This window comes from Equus przewalskii, chromosome 4, assembly GCF_037783145.1.
Source record: "Equus przewalskii isolate Varuska chromosome 4, EquPr2, whole genome shotgun sequence".
Taxonomy (NCBI): domain Eukaryota; kingdom Metazoa; phylum Chordata; class Mammalia; order Perissodactyla; family Equidae; genus Equus; species Equus przewalskii.
This window is the reverse complement of record NC_091834.1, coordinates 106,478,464-106,495,971: the sequence shown is the minus strand read 5'-3', so window position 1 is coordinate 106,495,971 and position 17,508 is coordinate 106,478,464. Positions and strand designations below refer to the sequence as shown.

At 37.6% G+C, this 17,508-nt stretch overlaps 1 protein-coding gene across 9 annotated transcripts in view; it reads left to right on the top strand.

The window, feature by feature from the left end:
* Positions 1–17,508, top strand: part of LMBR1 (limb development membrane protein 1) — a 156,916-nt gene that overhangs the window by 50,702 nt on the left and 88,706 nt on the right. For 4 of the 9 annotated variants that reach the window (XM_070618066.1, XM_070618069.1, XM_070618068.1 and 1 more), the window contains exon 5: positions 11,133–11,233. The exons of the other annotated variants lie outside the window; for them this stretch is intronic. The gene's annotated coding sequence lies outside the window, so the exon portion shown is untranslated. The remainder of the gene's footprint in view (positions 1–11,132; positions 11,234–17,508) is intronic. 9 annotated transcript variants of the gene reach the window in all.

Genomic DNA, 17,508 nt, shown 5'->3' with positions numbered 1-17,508 from the left:
TACAAAGCCAAGCTCTCAGAGCACTAAACAAGCTTAGTAAGATTTTACTGTTCTTTGTAAATATTTACAGTTTCCAAGACCATAGTTTTAAGCAGGTGTGCTGCAGGGTGGCGCACTTGACTCTTTAGAAATTAAAGATGGAGCTTCAAAGTGGCCACTGTCATTTTAAATTATCTTTAGTATTATTGGTCCACTGGGACAGAAATTTACAAGAGGAAAGACCGTCGTTTTTAAATATAAAACCAGCTGGAGGGAGAAGCTTTTCTCAGGAAACTTTAGAAAATGAAAGTTCCATGGTAAAGAAGAGTGCACAAACAAAAATGACCACAGGAAAATCTCTTAACTTGGTTAGAGCACTCACCGACTAAGGAAAACAGCTGAAGGAGTCCCCTCCTGCAGCAGTGACTGTCATGCTGGCACTGAGACAATAGTCTCCTGGGCACTTGCTTCCAATCCCTAAAAAAAGGGCATTGACTTCAACCAATGGGAAGGAGATTTGAGCCTGAGAGTTCCCATGATCAGAGGAGTTGGCTGTCTGTGGAAGCGGCTGAGCACAGAAGGGGGCTTGTGTTGGTACCAAACCTGTTTCCAGGGGATGCTGGTCTACGAAGGTGAAATCACTTCAGATCTCACTTCTGACACCATATGTCAACCTACAAAAACAGAAGCCAGTTTAAGAGGCAAAGCATTTATTTGGGATCAAAGAATTGGACTTCAGGGAGCATAGATTGAGGTAGAAATCCAAATAATGTCCCAATTACAGGAGAGGGGCTCAGGGTTTTTATGGGAAAAAGGGAGGAAGGTGAGATAAGTTATATTAAAGATGAGTTCATTGGTGCTAGATGAGGTAAGGCTAGGTTTGTACTTCATTGGTTGGTTAGCGATTTGGTCATCAGCAAAGTTCAATTTCATCAATCCTTATAAGCAGGAATCCTTACTGACCTCTTGCAGTGTTGGTGTTTTGGTCAAGTTTGGAAGAGAGAGCAGACAAGATGTGCAAGGCAGTTCCTCTGAAATGGCTGCTTTGGTTCTGTTTTAATATGCTCCACTCATTTCATCTTTCACAAAAACAAGGTAATTTGCCTAATATATGTGTATACACACACACACACACAAACATTTGTAATAAAACTAAGGAGGAAATACTCATGACACTTACAGCACTCATTGCTGTAACTGTTCACCTGGTCATAGCTGGTATTTATAATTACCTTCTTCCACTACCTATTCTGTATTTCCTTTGCTTCCAGCAAGCGTCTCAGCTACTTGTAGCTCTTTACCTGGTAGGATGACCCAGATCTTCATTCCTGAAGGGTCTAGGCCATTAGTAATCCTGCCTAGATTGAGTTGTTGTAGTTTTCTATTGACCTTCATCACAGGGCATGGAAATACTAAGAGACACTATAAGGGATCTCCTGTGTTCCAGACATACTCTTCCTTACCTCCATTGTGGAATCGTAGTCCAATTTCCCCTGGTAGTCAAGATCAATCACCCCAGCCAGCACTGTAGCTCCCTTCCTTGATGTTAATTTAGAGGCATCAGGAGCCCAAAGTGGATGGGTGGCAGAATCATTGATATGTCTCCTGGTGGAAGCATTGCTCCATTTAGAGCCAAAACCTCTAGGCCAGCAGAACATAAGGTCACAGGGGCAGGAAACAAAAATTTTGTTAGTGGGTGACTAGGGGTAATGGTGAGTGGTGCCACTCCCATTTCTACCCCATGATTCCTGAAATTTGGGAGAAAACTGGCTATAGGAGAAACACCACCGTATATTCACTGCAAACTCAGCATATACAACCTTCTGGAGAACCTTGCCCCAGCCCTGCAAGGTATTGCCACTTAGCTGGCACTGTCACTGAGTCTTCAGAAGGCCATTCCACCATTCTGTTAAGCCAGCTACTTCAGGATGGTGGGGAACATGGCAAGACCAATGAATTCCAAGAGCATGGGCCTGTTGTAGCACTTCTTTTGCTATTAAGTGAGTTCCTTGACCAGAAGCAATGCTGTGTGGGATACCACATGGTGAATAAGTCTGTGGATGGTAGTTTTGGCAGGAGCATTGTGTGCAGGGAAGGCAAATCTGTATCCAGATTAAGTGTTTGTTCCAGTAAGGACAAAACGCTGCCCTTTCCAGGATGGGTGTGGTCCAGTGCAATCAACCTGCCCCCAGGTGGATGGCTGATAACCCCAGGGAATGGTGCCATATTGGGTGCTCAGTGTTGGTCTCTGCTGCTAACAGGTTGGGCACTCAGTTTTGGCCACAACCAGATCAGCTTTCGTGAGTGAAAGTCTGTCATACTGAGCCCATGCATATCCTCCACCCCTGCCACCATGGCCACTTTGTTCATGAGCCCCTTGGGTGATGAGAGAGGTGGCTGGGGAAAGAAGCTGACTGGTGCTGACAGAACTCATCATCTATCCACTTGATTGTTAAAGTCCTCCTCTGCTGAGTGCATCCTTTGATGAACAGGCACATGGGATACAAATATCTTCACTTTTTTTTTTTTTTTTTTTTTTTCACCATTCAGAGAGGTCTGTCTGCATACCTCTTCCTCATATTTCCTTGTCACCAATTTTCCAATCATCTTCCTTCCAAGTCCCTGACCATCCAGCTAAACCATGGCCACAGCCCAGGAGTCAGTGTATAATCACACATCTCACCATTTCTCCTTCCACGCAGAGTGAACAGCCAGGTGCACTGCTGGGAGGTCTGCCCACTAGGAGTTTTCCCTTTACCACTGTCTTTCAGGAATGTCCCAGAAAGGGGCTGCAGTAGTGCTGCAGCTGTCTGCTTTCAGGTGGTGCCTGCATATCGTGCAGAGCCATCTGTAACCAGGCCTGAGGCTTCTCTTCCTCTGTCAGATCAGCTGACATTGAGAACGCCCCATGAGGCTCCAGGTGCAGCCTGGGAGAGACAAGGCAGTGTAGCAGGAGTAGGGGCCATGGGAACTTGGGCCACTTCTTCATGTAGCTTGTGCCTTCAGGGCCTACTTGGGCCTGATTGTATATATATGTACCACTGCCATTTGATGATGGAGTATTGCTGTGCGTCCCCAACTTTATGGCTTGGTGGGTCAGATAACACCCAGTTCACAATGGGCAGCTCAGGTTGGATGGTAAGTTGGTGGCCCATGGTCAGGTGTTCAGTCTCGACTGAGGCCCAGTAGCAGGCTAAAAGCCACTTCTCAGGATAGTAGTTAATCCACGGAGGATGGCTTAGCTTTACTCTGAAATCCTAACGGCCTGCACTGCAATTCATATGTAGAGGCCTGACAAAGGGCCAGACAGCATCCCTGTCTGCCACTGAAACCTCAGGCACCATTGGAGCTGCTGCATAATATGGCCCAAGGGCAGAGAAGCTTTCACAGCAGCCTGGACTTGTAGCGCTTCCTTTTTTCTTGGGCCCCACTCAAAACTAGCAGTTTTTCATGTCACTCATTAAATGGACTAGAGTAACACCTTGAAATGAGGAATATGTTGCCTTCAAAATCCAAAGAGGCCCACTAGGCATTTTGCCTCTTTTTTGGTTGTAAGAGTGGCCAGATTCAACAACTTAGCCCTCACCTTAGAAGGGATGTCTCAACATGCTCCTCAACATTGGACTCCTAGAAATTTCATTGAGGTAGAAGGCCCCTGGATTTTTGTTGGATTTGTTTCCCACCCTCTGACATGAAAATGTCTCACCAATAAGTCTAGAGGAGTTGTTAGTTCTTGCTTACTAGGTCCAGTCAGCAAAATGTCATCAATATGGTGGGCCAGTGTGATACCTTGTGGAAGGTAAAAGGAATCAATATCCTTGTGAATTCATTTATGACAGAGCTGGAGAGTTGATATACCCCTGAGGTAGGGCAGTGAAGGTACATTGCTGGCCTTGCCAGCTGAAAGCAAACCACTTCTGGTGGGCCCTATGGACAGGGATGGAGAAAAAAGCATTTGTCATATCAGTGGCCACGTACCAGATGCAAGGAGATGTGTTAATTTACTCAAGCAGTGAAGCCATATCTGGTGCAACAGCTGCAGTTGGAGTCACCACCTGGTTAAGCTTACAGTAATCCACTGTCATTCTCCAGGATCCATCTGTCTTGGGGACGTGAGAATCAACACCCCTGCATCTTTCAAGTCCTTGATGGTGGCACTCGTCTCTGTATTCCCTTCAGGGATGCAGTATTGCTTTTGGTTTACTGTTTTCCCAATTAGAGGCAGTTCTGGTGGCTTCCGCTTGGCCTTTCCCACTGTAATAGCCCTCATTTCCCAGGTCAGTGTGGAGATTCTTGCAGAGTTTGAAATGTCTATTCCCGTTATCATTCTGGAACTGGAACTACAGAGAGGGTTCAGGGACCCACTCTAAGACACATGAGAGCTGAGCTGTAACTCCGTTGCCTACCTAACTCTGTAAGCCCCTGCTCTGACTGGTGGACCACACTGACATTTTTGGTCTACTGGAGTTAGTGTCAGTTCAGGGCCAGTGTTTAGTAGTCCCCAAAAAGGCTGATTATTTCCTTTACCCCAGTGCAGTTATATCATCCATATTTGTTTGTCAGTCATTTATCATCTTGTGACATGAGATTTTCTTAGAATTATTATTTCTTTTGGTAAAACTATTCCTGAATTTATGCTGAATTCTTTGAGGACTCAGATTAGTCTTAAATTCTTGATCTCTTTTGGAGCACCTGTTCCAGTACTTCACACTGGAAATGTTCAATAAAGATTCATTGAATGAATAACAGTTATTAATTGTATCATTAGGAATACTTTGGTGAAAAACAAACTTAATTTGAAAAGAAATTTAATGACTTAGCCTAAAAAGTTGTCAGTATGGATGTTTTTGATTGTGCCTTTAATGTGTAAATCACATATGGATTAGAGGCTAAAATATGTGTCAATAATGCTTTAGCATGTGTAAATATATTTAGTTTGGCTTAAATACAGTGTTTGGATTTTGGACACATGGGTTTGAGATGTTACATGTTAACCATATTACCTTGGAATGCCACTTCGCTTCTCTGGGCCAGAATTTGGTAAAGTAGGAAAATAAAAATCAGTCCTAAATCTCTGTATCATGTAGCAAGATGTATCTCTGTCTACAGTGAGAAAATGATTCAAACAGCTTAAAAAATGTAGTACGCAAAAATAGGTACTGGAGCTGGAGTGAGGCAGAATGGTGATCCTCTGGTCATTAACAGTTTTAGCCAGGAGTCTTTGTCACTTGTCCGCTGGATGCTGTGAGGCATGTCCCATCATTTGCTCGGTATGGGCTGTGACATGCCAGCAACTACATTTATTGTAGGATGGTACAAAGTGGGCAGAGATGACAAATCAAAATGGTAGCTAAAATTTGTATTGTTGCTATTTTTACTGTTAAAATAGGAAAAGGGTAAGAAAGTACCTGTTTGTATTCACTTTTTATATCTTGTATAGTGTTAGAAAATTAGTAGAAAAATATGAAACTCTTATGTTCCATAAATTGAAAAACTGATACAACTGATCAATGAGTTTTCCTTTTGTGATGATGAAAGTGTTTTGGAACTAGATGCAGGTAGTGGTTGCACAGCGTTGTGAATGCACTAAATGCCACTGAATTATTTACTTTAAAGTGATAATTTTATGTAATGTGAGTTTAAAATTAAAATAAAAACCAAATAACATACATCTTTGGAAGGTAGGAGAATGATGGAATTAAAGTTGCAGCCTTAAAGTCAGGAAAGAATTCTTCAGTTTTTGAGGTGTTTTTCCCCAGTGGGGCCCAAGTTTTGCTAGGCTATCCCTACTCACTTCAGACCAGAGAGAGACACACATTTATAACATGATTGCCCAGTTTGAGATTCAGTCAGTTAAAAGATAACCACAATGAATCTGTCTGACTAGTCTTTGCAAGGTATGTGTGCTTTATTTTGATTTGTCAACAAGAATAGACAGTATGCTATTTTGGACATCATGAAGGAGCAATCCAAAATCCATCTTTGTTTTATCCATTTTCACGTCCCACAGAAGATCAAAAAAAAATCAAACTTTTAGATTATAAGCAATCAAACTTAAAAAAAGTTGGTATTATATTTACTTATGTATAAATACTAAATCAAAAGTCAGTCCGTAATAAATTTTAATGTGCTATGGTTAGGTAAATGATACTAGTTACTTGGTCTCAATAGTCAGTCATTTATTATAATGTGCCTCACTATAGTTACTGGGTATGTATTGAGATAATGTTTATAACAATAAAAATAAGAAACAATCTAAGTGTTCAAAGTAGGAAATTTGCCTAATTAAATTTTGGTAGAGCTAAACAGTGGAGTGCTTTTTTGGTGATTATAGATGTAGATGAGTATTGGTTGATATAGAAAGATGTTGGAAAAAATGTTTTTCTCTGGGTGGTAGGATTATATGATATGAATTTTTTTTTGGTATTTGCATTGTATAATATTTCTACAGTGAATATGTACTGCTTTTTTGTTAATAAGAGGTATATTAAGGTAAAAAGTTTCATAACTCATTGCTAAAATTGTTCTTTATTTTTTGCTTTATTTCTGAGGAAACATGCAGAAGTTATTCTAATTTTGAAGTTCTCGCAACACTTCTTATTGAAAAGCAAACTTGTAGTCTTTTCTCTGAGGCTTATGCTTTCTTGGTAGAACTTTTTTTATTATATAAGTCACTTTTTGACAATTGGATCAGAGCCTCAGTTCCACCGAAATATTGGTTTTAACTTAATTTTGTCATTTTGGAAATTATTGAATATGAACTAATTTTCTTATTTAAATTCATGAAGTTTTTTGTCTGTGTGATGAGAAGTGATAGATTATTTGCTTCTTAGTGTTGTATGTTGTATTTTGAAATATTTTGTGACTCCAGCAGATGGAGCCAGAAGTTAATGTATCCTGTGGTGATCTGGCAGTTCAGTTTGGTTTGGTTTTAAACTAAGTATTCTGGATTATCTGAATCTTTGTTTAAGTTCAGATACCTCTTTTGGGGATAGGCATTAGATTTATTTCAAAAAGGCTGTCATTGCTCCTGATTTAGACAAACTACAAGGTTTCAGGATTTTTAGAGTTCTGCTATGTACTACTGTACTGAAGCATGTAATTTTAGCTTTCTGAAGTACAGAAATTTGACAGTATTTCTTTTTATTTTACAAGTTAATATGTATAACCATATATAATAAAATAAAAGTAGTGGTAGTATGTTATGTATATTAGCCCTAATTTTTAATTTAGGAATGTTTTATCAAAATTACGGAATATTCTTAAGGCATATTTATGTGTGTATATCTCAGTATGTTTGTAAAATGCTGGAAATTTAAGTTTTATATAGTTTCTAAGAATGTAATTACTACTTAGGAAGGTATATTAGATGTTAGTTTTCTATATATTAAATGGTCTTCTCATGGTAACTTTAACTTTCTATATGTTGCAAATTTGGTAATTAGCACAAGCTAGGTCTGAAACTTTCACGTTTATTGTAATTAATAAAGTTAATTTTTTTATTTCAATTATTTAGACTGAAAAAAAGCTGGTTATTTATCTAGATGATTATTCTGTTAGGTAGGATAAGACTGTCAATCCTCAAATTCTTTGTGTTAAGTGAATATTTCTTGCAAAAATAAATAAGTGGAGGTTCTCGATTCCATTATATCCCTTTCTACGGTTGTGGTCGTCCAAATCATCAGCAATGACACTGAGTCTCCTGGCAAAAGGGCAGTTGGGGGAAATAATTTTTAAAAGTTATATATATTTAAAGTTTAGTGCATACGGAAGGCATCTAGTTTCATGACAGACTAAACGAGTTGGTATTCAGAACCTTTGTAGTCATCCTGATCATTTTCTTCACTTGCTCAGCAGACATTGCTGCTTGTTACTGTCGTGGATACATGCTTCTCTATTGAGCTTTTCCTATCTTCGTTTTAAGTGTATTGGTTAAAAACTTTTACTGATTTGTGAACTTTTGCCTAAGCAAAGTTTTTTTTTTTAACTTTTGACTTCCAGAGAAGAATTTGAATTTGTAATTTTCACTGTATGAAACGGACATATATAATCGGAAAGGTAAACTCTGGAAGTATGTGTATTTATAGATCAGTAACAATAAAAAGGTCTCCTTTTGTGCTACAAATGATAAATGTTTTTTTCCCACTGATTATAAAAGTATAGTGGACTCTAAGCATTCAAGGCTTTATATTCATGGTTGCAACTATTTGAGAGCAATCTTTGAAGCTCCCTGCCACGTGGTAATTTGTGATTTTGCTGAGGCTAGAGTGTGAATTGTGCAGTCAGTGAGGGCAGTAAAAGAGTGAGCCACGTGGCTGATGGCAGCTGCCCAGCATCGCCATCTCAGTTTGGCTTTGCTGTCTTCTGCCCTTCGTAAGCATGTTCTGGGGAAGTTGTGTGTCATTGGGGTGTGGAGAATTTTGAGTTTCACAGAGGAGTTTAAGTATATGTTTCATCGTTTTTAAGGGTCTTCTGTGGTCCTTATAGAAAACTTAGAATATGTAAGAAAAAATCATCCAATAATTCGTCCATGTTCACATTGTTAATGATTTGGTGTATTTCTTTGCAATTTATTTTCTATGCTTATTTTTGTCATTGTTTTAATATATTTTTAATGTGATATATATATACAGGTTTTTGTTAAATAAGCCTTTTTTGGGGTGTAATTAATGAGAATAATTCTTTAAGAAAAGGGTTGAAAGCTAATTTTAGCTGCAACTCATGTCACTGTCTTGTCTTTATCTGATCTAATTGCTGGTGTGCATTAGAATTTTTCACTTTTTTGGATCATTTGCATTATGTTGAGACAGGGCAGGGAGAGGCACTGACATTTGTTTAACATTTTGATAATTTATTTCTCTTCTGTTCTTCATGGGAGCCCTATGAGTTAAGTTACAGCCTATTTTATACGTGAGGAAACAGAACAACAGAGACGAAGCCCCTTTTCCAGGTCATATGTAGCTGATAGATGCAAATGCAGGCTGGTCAGAGATAAAGTGCCACTCACTCAGACGTCTGCCATGAGGGCTGGGAAGGTCCTTTAAATCATGAATGGTGTGACTTCCTAGTTCTGTTAGAGGATGTTATAGTACGTAAAGGACGTGTAATACAGTCAATGTTTCACTGAAGTATTGTTAAAACTTTTCTGTATTTGAAAGATATTTTGGTGTTTTAAGAAGATGGGGTGTACATGTGCACACGAATATAAACAAATGTAGGAGTGTTTAGTTCTGCTTCAGTGTCTTACCGACTGATCAGAAGCTCAACTAAGCATTTTGTTTTACACAGATGGATAGGATTTATGGGCTATTATATTCTCAGTTTAAACATTTCCCTTAGTAAAATCTTGTTAAACTGATAGGCTCTTTTCAGCAGATGCTATTAACACAATTCAAAATGTTGTGCCTTTTTACCCAGAGTGTCGTATGAGATATACAGTAATGTAGAAAGAGCAAGAGATCTGGGATCTAATCCCAGGTTTATAATTTTTAAGTTTTGGAATTTGTGGGGGAATTTACTTAACTTCTTTTAAAAAAAGAGTCCAGTTTCTGAGTGAGTTGAACAAGGGGATCTTAGAGTTCTTTTCTGCTCCAAAATTCTGTTTCTGTGTTATTCTTGGTGCACTAAAATAAAAGTTAAACCCAGCTTGTTTTGAACAGATCTTAATTTCAGATTCTTACAAATATTGTATCTGTTCTGCTTAAGTATTTTGTTGAAATAAAGATCTTTGTTAAGTGTATCAGAAACAGGAGAGAGGTCCTTTCAATCTAAAACAATTCTTTGAAGATATGGAACTAGTATATTTTTTCCTAGGTGATTTTTTTTTTTCTCAGTGTGAGTTGAAAGTAGCAGGTATTGAACAACATAATAGGAAGGAGCTTAACAAAGTGAGGCTTTGCAATGATTTCACTACTATGTTTAAAATTCTTTTAGGACATCATCATTTGATTAGAGTGCACTTTCTAAATGTATCAAAGAATATAATGGAAAGGGTGTGGAAAAACGGAAAGAAAAGAATAAGCTTGATGGTTTTTGTAAAGTATCCTAGAGACCCATTGTAGAAATGTACACTGGAACAGTTAAATTATAGGAATTTATGGCAAGAGAATAAAGAAAGTGGATATTTCACAATAGGGAACAATTTTATCTATTAAGAGAAAACTAAGACGTATCAGTTGAGGTTGAGGCTTTATTCTGTTGTTGAGTTGTATGTTGAAAGGATTAAAAAAGGGGACAAGGCTATCAATAAGTATTTGGGGAGGTCAGCTTGAAATAGAGTAGGTAACTATAGGTTAAAAAACTCTTTAATGATTAACAAATCCATGAAGATAATGAGTAAAGAAGAAGTACTCTCTGCTGTGATGTTTTATGCCTAGAGCTTTTCCTGTGTTTGTCTTATCAAGAACTAAGACTCAGACATAGAGTAAGAAAAATTAAGAAAATCAGTATTCAAGTGTTGGTAAGGAAATACTTTAAAGGCTAAATATAGTCTGGCCAAGGTGGAGTAAGAGAGACTAGATAAACAGTCAACCCTGGGTCTCTGCAGAGGACAGGTTCCAGGACACCCCGTGGATTCCAAACTCTGCCAGATGCTCAAGTCCCTCAGTTGGCCCTTGGTTTTCTCAGGTTCTGCATCTGTGGATACTGAGCGGTGACTGTCCCCTCTCACCTGAAATGAGATTTTAAAGAAAACATAAACAGTGAAGAATAGTAATCCCTAATCCCTGAGAGATGAGAGGTGAGTGCCGTGAGCGCTCCAAGGTGCTGCCTGGAGAGACGGGAGTGCAGGCCACATTGCAGCATAGGAGGCCCAGGGTGGCCTGAGTGGTTCTTTGGGCTGAGGAGAAAAGCTCGGAGTTCTGAGAGGCCACGGTGGCCCGAGCTCACTGGGCAGAGGGAAAGGAGAGAGTGACACAGAGAAGCATCTTGTTTTACACTGATGGATAGAATTAATGGGCTATCATATTCTCAGTTAAAATATTTCCCTTAGTAAAATCTTACTAAACTGATGGGCTGTTTTTGGCCAAAAAAAAAAAAAAAGCCCCTCTGTTTAGATTTTTACAGGATGGCATTCCTCGCTGGAGGCTCTGGGGAAGCATTTACCTCCAGGCTCATTCAGGTTTTTGGCTAAATTTGGTTCTTTTTGGTTTTAGGACTGAGGTTCCCGTTTCCTTGCTAAGTCTCAGCCAGGTACTGGTCTTTGTACTAGAAGCTGCCTGCCTCTTTTCTCTTGTTTTCCAGTGAGCCTCCTCAGGTGGGTTGAATTCTTCCCTGACTTACCTTTCTGCTGGATCTCTCTTACTCCAGCTGAAGAAAGTTCTGTGCTTTTAAAGGCCTATTTGGTTAGGTTGCACTCATCAGGCTAATCCAAGAGGATCTCCCTATCTCTATTCATTATATCTGCAAAATCCTTTTTGTCATGTATACTGGGTTGAATAGTGTCCCCCAACCCCCAAATTCAGGTCCACCTGGAACCTCAGAATGTGACCTTATTTGGAAATAATGTCTTTGCAGATATAATTAGTTAAGATGAGGTCATACTGGATTAAGGTGGGTCCTAATCCAATTACTAGTGTCCTTATAGGAAGATAAAACAGAAACAGGACACCCCAGGAAGAAGGTCATGTGAAGACAAAGGCAGAGATTAGAGTGATGTGTCTCCAAGCCCAGGAATGCCACACAGTACAGGCTGCCACCAGAAGAGATAAGTAAGGATTCTTCCCTAAAGCCTTCAGAAGGAGCTGGCCCTGCTGACACCTTGATTTTGGACTTCTAGCTTACAGAATTGTGAGAGAGTAAGTTTCTGTTGTTTGAAGCCATCCTGTTTGTGATACGTTGTTACAGCAGCCCTAGAAAACGAATACGCCGTGTAACGTAAAATATTCACAGGTTCCAGGGGTTGAGGTCTGGATATCTTTGGCGATCCACTGTACCTACCTTGAGTCTGCAGCTGCGTACACAGCAGGAAATACAGGCCATAATGAGGAGAAAAATCAGTCAATTAAAGCTGACTCACAATTGACACAGATTCAGAATTAGTGACAAGAACATGAAAACATTTCTTATAGCTCTATTTCATATGTTCCAGAAACTAGATGAAAGATTGAACTTATTGAGAGGTGGAAGATATAAAAAAGAACTAAATCAAACTTAGAGATGAAACCATAATGTCTGATATGAAAATATGTTGAACGTAGTAAAAGGAGATTAGATATTGCAGAAGAGATATAGCAAGAGAAAACTGTCCAAAAAAGAAAGAGAGAGAGGAGAAAATGACTGAAAAACTGACCAGAGCATCAGTGATATAATTGATGTTCTGAAGGAGGGAGGGTTAAGAAAAAATATTTAGAAAATTAATGGCAGAAAAATTTTGAGATTAGATGAAACTATAAACCTTCTGATCCAAGAAGCTCACCGAGCCCTATATACAAGAAATGTGAAGAAAACTATAGCAAGATGTATCATCAAATTGGTCAAAAGCAGTGATAAAGAGAAAGTCTTAAGCATTCAGAGAAAAAGATGTATAAAGTACAGAGGAGCAATGTAAGAGTCACATTCTATTTCTTAAGGGGAAAAAATGCAAGTCAGATGACAGTGGAGCAAAATCTTTAAAGTACTAAAAGAGAGAAACCCTGCCAAACTAGTTCTGTGTCTATTGAGAATATTTTTCCAAAACAAAGGCAAATAAAGATGGTGTCAGATATACAAAAGGTAAAAATACATCACCAGTAGACCTGTGCTACAAAACATAAAGGAAGTCCTTTAGGCAGAAGCAAATCGGTAGGAGATAGAAATCTGGATCTACGAAACAGAATGAAGAGCACTAGAAGTGGCAATTTTGTGGGTAAATATAAAAGAGTTTTTCTTTATTATATAAGTCTTATTAAAAGATAATTGGCTGCTTAAGCAAAAAAAATAGAAACAGTGTATTGTGAGTTTTATAACACCTTGTACAAGTTAAATGTATAACAATAGCACAAAGGCAGGAGGAAAGAACTGGAAATAGACTGTTGTGAGGTTCTTATGCTGTACTTGAAGTGTTATAATATCACTTGGAGGCACATTGTGATGAGTTAAAGGTGTACATGACAAACCTGAAACTAACTCTAAAATAGCTCATCAAGGAGATATAGTCAGTAAGCAAACAAAGGAAATACAATGGAATCATAAAAATAGTTAATCCAGAGGAGCACAGAAAAAGAGACTACAGAACAGTGGGACAAATAGAAGACAAAGAGCAAATTGATAGACTTAAACCTGACCATATCAATAAACATCAGTGGTCTAAAACCCCAATTAAAGGCAGAGGTTGTCAGATTGAATAAAGAAGAAAGACATAAGTTTATACTGCCTATAAGAAACACACTTTAAATATGAAGACACAAATAGGTTAACAGCAGTAGGAGAAAAAAGAAATACCATGCTAACTCTAGTAAAAATAAAACTAGAATTAGTATATTATTATCAGAAAAGGATGAGGAATAGTACCAGACATAAAGAAGATCATTTCATAGTGATGACAGGGGTTCATTCATCAAAAGAACATCATAATAAACACTTATCTACCTAATAAATATCTATTAAGTACATGAAGCAAAAACTTAGAGAAATGAAAGGATCAGTAGTCAAAATCACAGTTCTATTCAGATATATCAGTATCCCCATTTCAATGATTGATAGGACAAGTAGACAGGAAAAGATTAAGGATCTAGAAGACTTGAATCACTCTCTTCACCAACCTGGCCTGATGTGCATTTGTAGAATACTCTGCCCGACAATAGTAGAATACATTTTCTTTTCAAGTACACTGAGAACATTTACTAAGAAAACCATATTCTATGCCATAAAATAAGTCCCAATACTTTTAGAATGATTTAAGTCATACAAAATATATTCTCTAACGATCATGAAATTAAATGGGAAATCAGTGACAGAAACATATCTGGAAAATTCCTTAAGTATTTGGTAACTAAATAACGTACTTCACAATAACTCATATGTCAAAGAAGAAATCAAAAAGGAAATTTGAAAGTACTTTGAACTGAGTGAAAATGAAAATAAAACATTTCAAAATTTATAACACTGAAATGCCTGTTTTACAAAAGAAAAAAAGTTCTCAAATTGCTTCCCACAGTTTCCATCTTAAGAAACTAGAAAAATGAGAGCAAATGAAGCCCAAAGTAAGAAGAAGATGGGAAATGAAAAAAGATGAGAGGAGAAATCAGTGAACTAGAAACCAGAGAAAATCAATAAAATTGATAAGGCTGTAGCCAGATTGATCAGCAAAAAGGAAGACATTAATTACCAATATCAGGAATGAGAGAGGTGACATCACTACAGATTCTGTAGTTATTAAAAGGATAATTAGTGCATATTATGAACACCTTCATGCCAATAAATGTCACAAGAGAAATGGGAGAGTTCCTTGAAAGACAAAAATTACTGAAGCCCTCTCAGACATTGTGGAAACGTTACAAACATTCTCACAAATAAAACTATAGGCCAAGAGGACTTCACTGTCAGTTCTACCAAACATTTAAGGAAGAAATAGTACCAATTCTACAAGGATTTTCAGAAAATTGAAAACGAGGGAATACTTCCTAACTCAATGATGGCAGCATTGCTCTGATACCAAAACCAGACCGACATTTCTTGAAAATAAAACTACAGACCAATATCCCTCATGAACATAGATGCCTAAATTCTAAACAAAATTTATCAAATCAAACAAATAAAAAGGATAATGCATCATATTTGAAAAAAATCGCTGAATGTAATTTACCATATTCGTATGCTAAACATGTTATATGGTCATCACAATATATGCAGAAAAAGCATATAACAAAATTCAATGTCTGTTCCCGATAAAAGCTCTCAGAAGACTAGGCATGAAAGGGCATTTCCTCATCCTAATAAAGAGCATCTATGAAAACCGTACAGGTAGCCTCATACCTAATAGTGAAAGACTGAATGCTTTCTCCCTGAGATCAGGAACAAGACATGGACGTCCCCTCTCACAACTTCTGTTCAACACTGTTCTGGTCATTTTTAAAAAGTAAAGGATATTCAGCTTGGAAAGGAAAAAGTAAAACTGTCTCTGTTAACAGATGATATGATTGTCTGTATAGCAATTCGGATAGAATGTATTATAAAAAGGCTATTAGAACTAATATGTGAATTTTGCAAGGTTGCAGGATACAAGATCAAAATATAAAACTCGGTTGCATTTCTATATACTAGCAGTGAATAATTGGAAATTGATTTAAAAACCAATGCCATTTATATACGATAGCATCAAAAACATGAAATGCTTAGGGATGTATGAGACCTATATACTGTAAACTATGAAACACTGCTGAGTGCCACAGTGAATGGAGAGATACACTGTGTTCATGGATTAGAAGACAATACTGTTAAGATACCAGTTCTCCTTAAATTGATCTATAGAGTCAGTGAGTCCCTGTCAAAATCCCAGCAGGCTTCTTTGTAGAAATTGAAAAGTTGATCTAAAATTCAGATGGGAATTCAAAGGACTTAGAATAGCCAAAACAATTTTGAAAGAGAACGAAGTTGGAGGAGTTACTACCTGACTGAAAGACTACTTTAAAGCCATAGGAATTGAGACCTTGGGATATCAGCGTAAAGACAGACAGGTAGATCAACTCAAGAACAGAGAGTCCAGGAATATGTCCACACATATGTTGTTAGTTTATTTTCAACAAAGGTGCAGAGACAATTTGGTGGAAAAAAGATATTCCTTTCAACAAATGGTTTTGGAGTAATAGGATAATCATAGACAAAAACTAAACTTCAATCCATACCTGGCACCATATATGAAAATTAATTCAAAAGGATCATAGACCTAAATGTAAATCCTAAAACTGTAACTCTTATAGAAGGAAACATAGGAGAAAGTCTTTGTGACACTGTGCTAGACCATAATTTCTTGGGTAAGATAGCTAAAGCATGATCCATAAAAGAAAAAATTGATAAATAAGACTGTGTCAAAATTAAGTAATTTTGTTCTTTGAAAGATGCTGTTAAGAGGATGAAAAGGCAATCCACAGATTGGCAGAAAATATCTGCAAATCACATTCCTGATAAAGGACTTGTATTCAGAGTATATAAAGAACTTGCCAAACTCAGTAATAAATAAGCAAATGACCCAGTGAAACAATGAGCAACAGATTTGAGGAGACATTTCACCAAAGAAAATATAAATGGATGGCAAATAAGTTCATGAAAAGATGTTCCTGTCATTATTTATTCATTAGGGAAATACAAATTAAAATAATAATGAGATGCCACTATATATCTATTAGAATGGCTGAAACTAAAAAGACTGGCCATACCATATTTTGGTGAAATGTGGATGAAATTTGAACTCTGCTGGGAGGAATATAAAATTACACAGCAGCTTTGGAAAACATCTTGGCAGTTTCTTAAAATGTTCAACATACGCTTACCATATGACCCAGCCGTTCCATGCCCACATTTACCCAAAAGAAATGAAAGCATATGTCCATGTAGAGACTCATACGTGAGTGTTTATAACAGTTTTAGTTGTAATAACCACAAATTGGGAACAACCCAGCTAGCAGTTTGCAGGTGAATGGATGCAGTCTTGTAACTGGATTCAATCTGATAAAGGGACAAGCTACTAATACATATCACAGTGTTGAAAAAATCTCAAAATAACTGTGCTCCGTGACAGAAGCCAGACAAAACCAAGCAGTACATACTACACACACCCTTTGTATAAAACTCTGGAAAGTACAGTCCTTTCTGAAGTGCAGAATCAGTGGCAGACAAGGAGTGAGGTGGGGAGTGGAAGGAGACAGTGACTGTAAAATGGTCTGAGGAAACTTCGGGGTGATGGGCATGTTCATTATCTTGATTATGGTGATGGCGTCACGGGTGTATACTTATGTCACAATTTATGAAATCATCTAAGCGTGTAGTTTATTTTTTTCACTTATAACTCAATACGTTTGAAATTAATTTTCTTACTTTTTATATATGTTGTGATTTTTTTCATTTTGCACTGACAATCAAGACTTAATTCTCAAACTGCTTCCTTAGTTTGGCCCATAAGCTTTTCCTTAGAGGATGTTTCCTTCCTGAATGTGTTAACATTTAGCTATATAGAATGTAATGTTGTTCGTTCATGGAACTCTTAGTTACTGATTCCTTAGCACTAAAACCAGCATGGTAGAAACATGACGCATGCCCCATGGAACATAGATCTGGAGATTTATAATGATAAAATTTGTAGGCGTTTGTAAAGAATATGAGAAATGTAGGAAATGGTGGTGTTTATAGTTGCTTAAAAACATTGCAGTGTATTAGAAAGAGTGGCTTAGCCATTTTCTAGCTCTGGGACAAGGGCATGTTTCTGAACTTGAAGGCCATCTGTAAAAGAGAGGACCTGCCTTATCAGAAAGCATTCGGGGTAGAATCCTAAAGTATCCAGAACAATACCTGAGATGTTAGGTACTTAACAAATGGTAGATTGTTTTTTATAGTTTT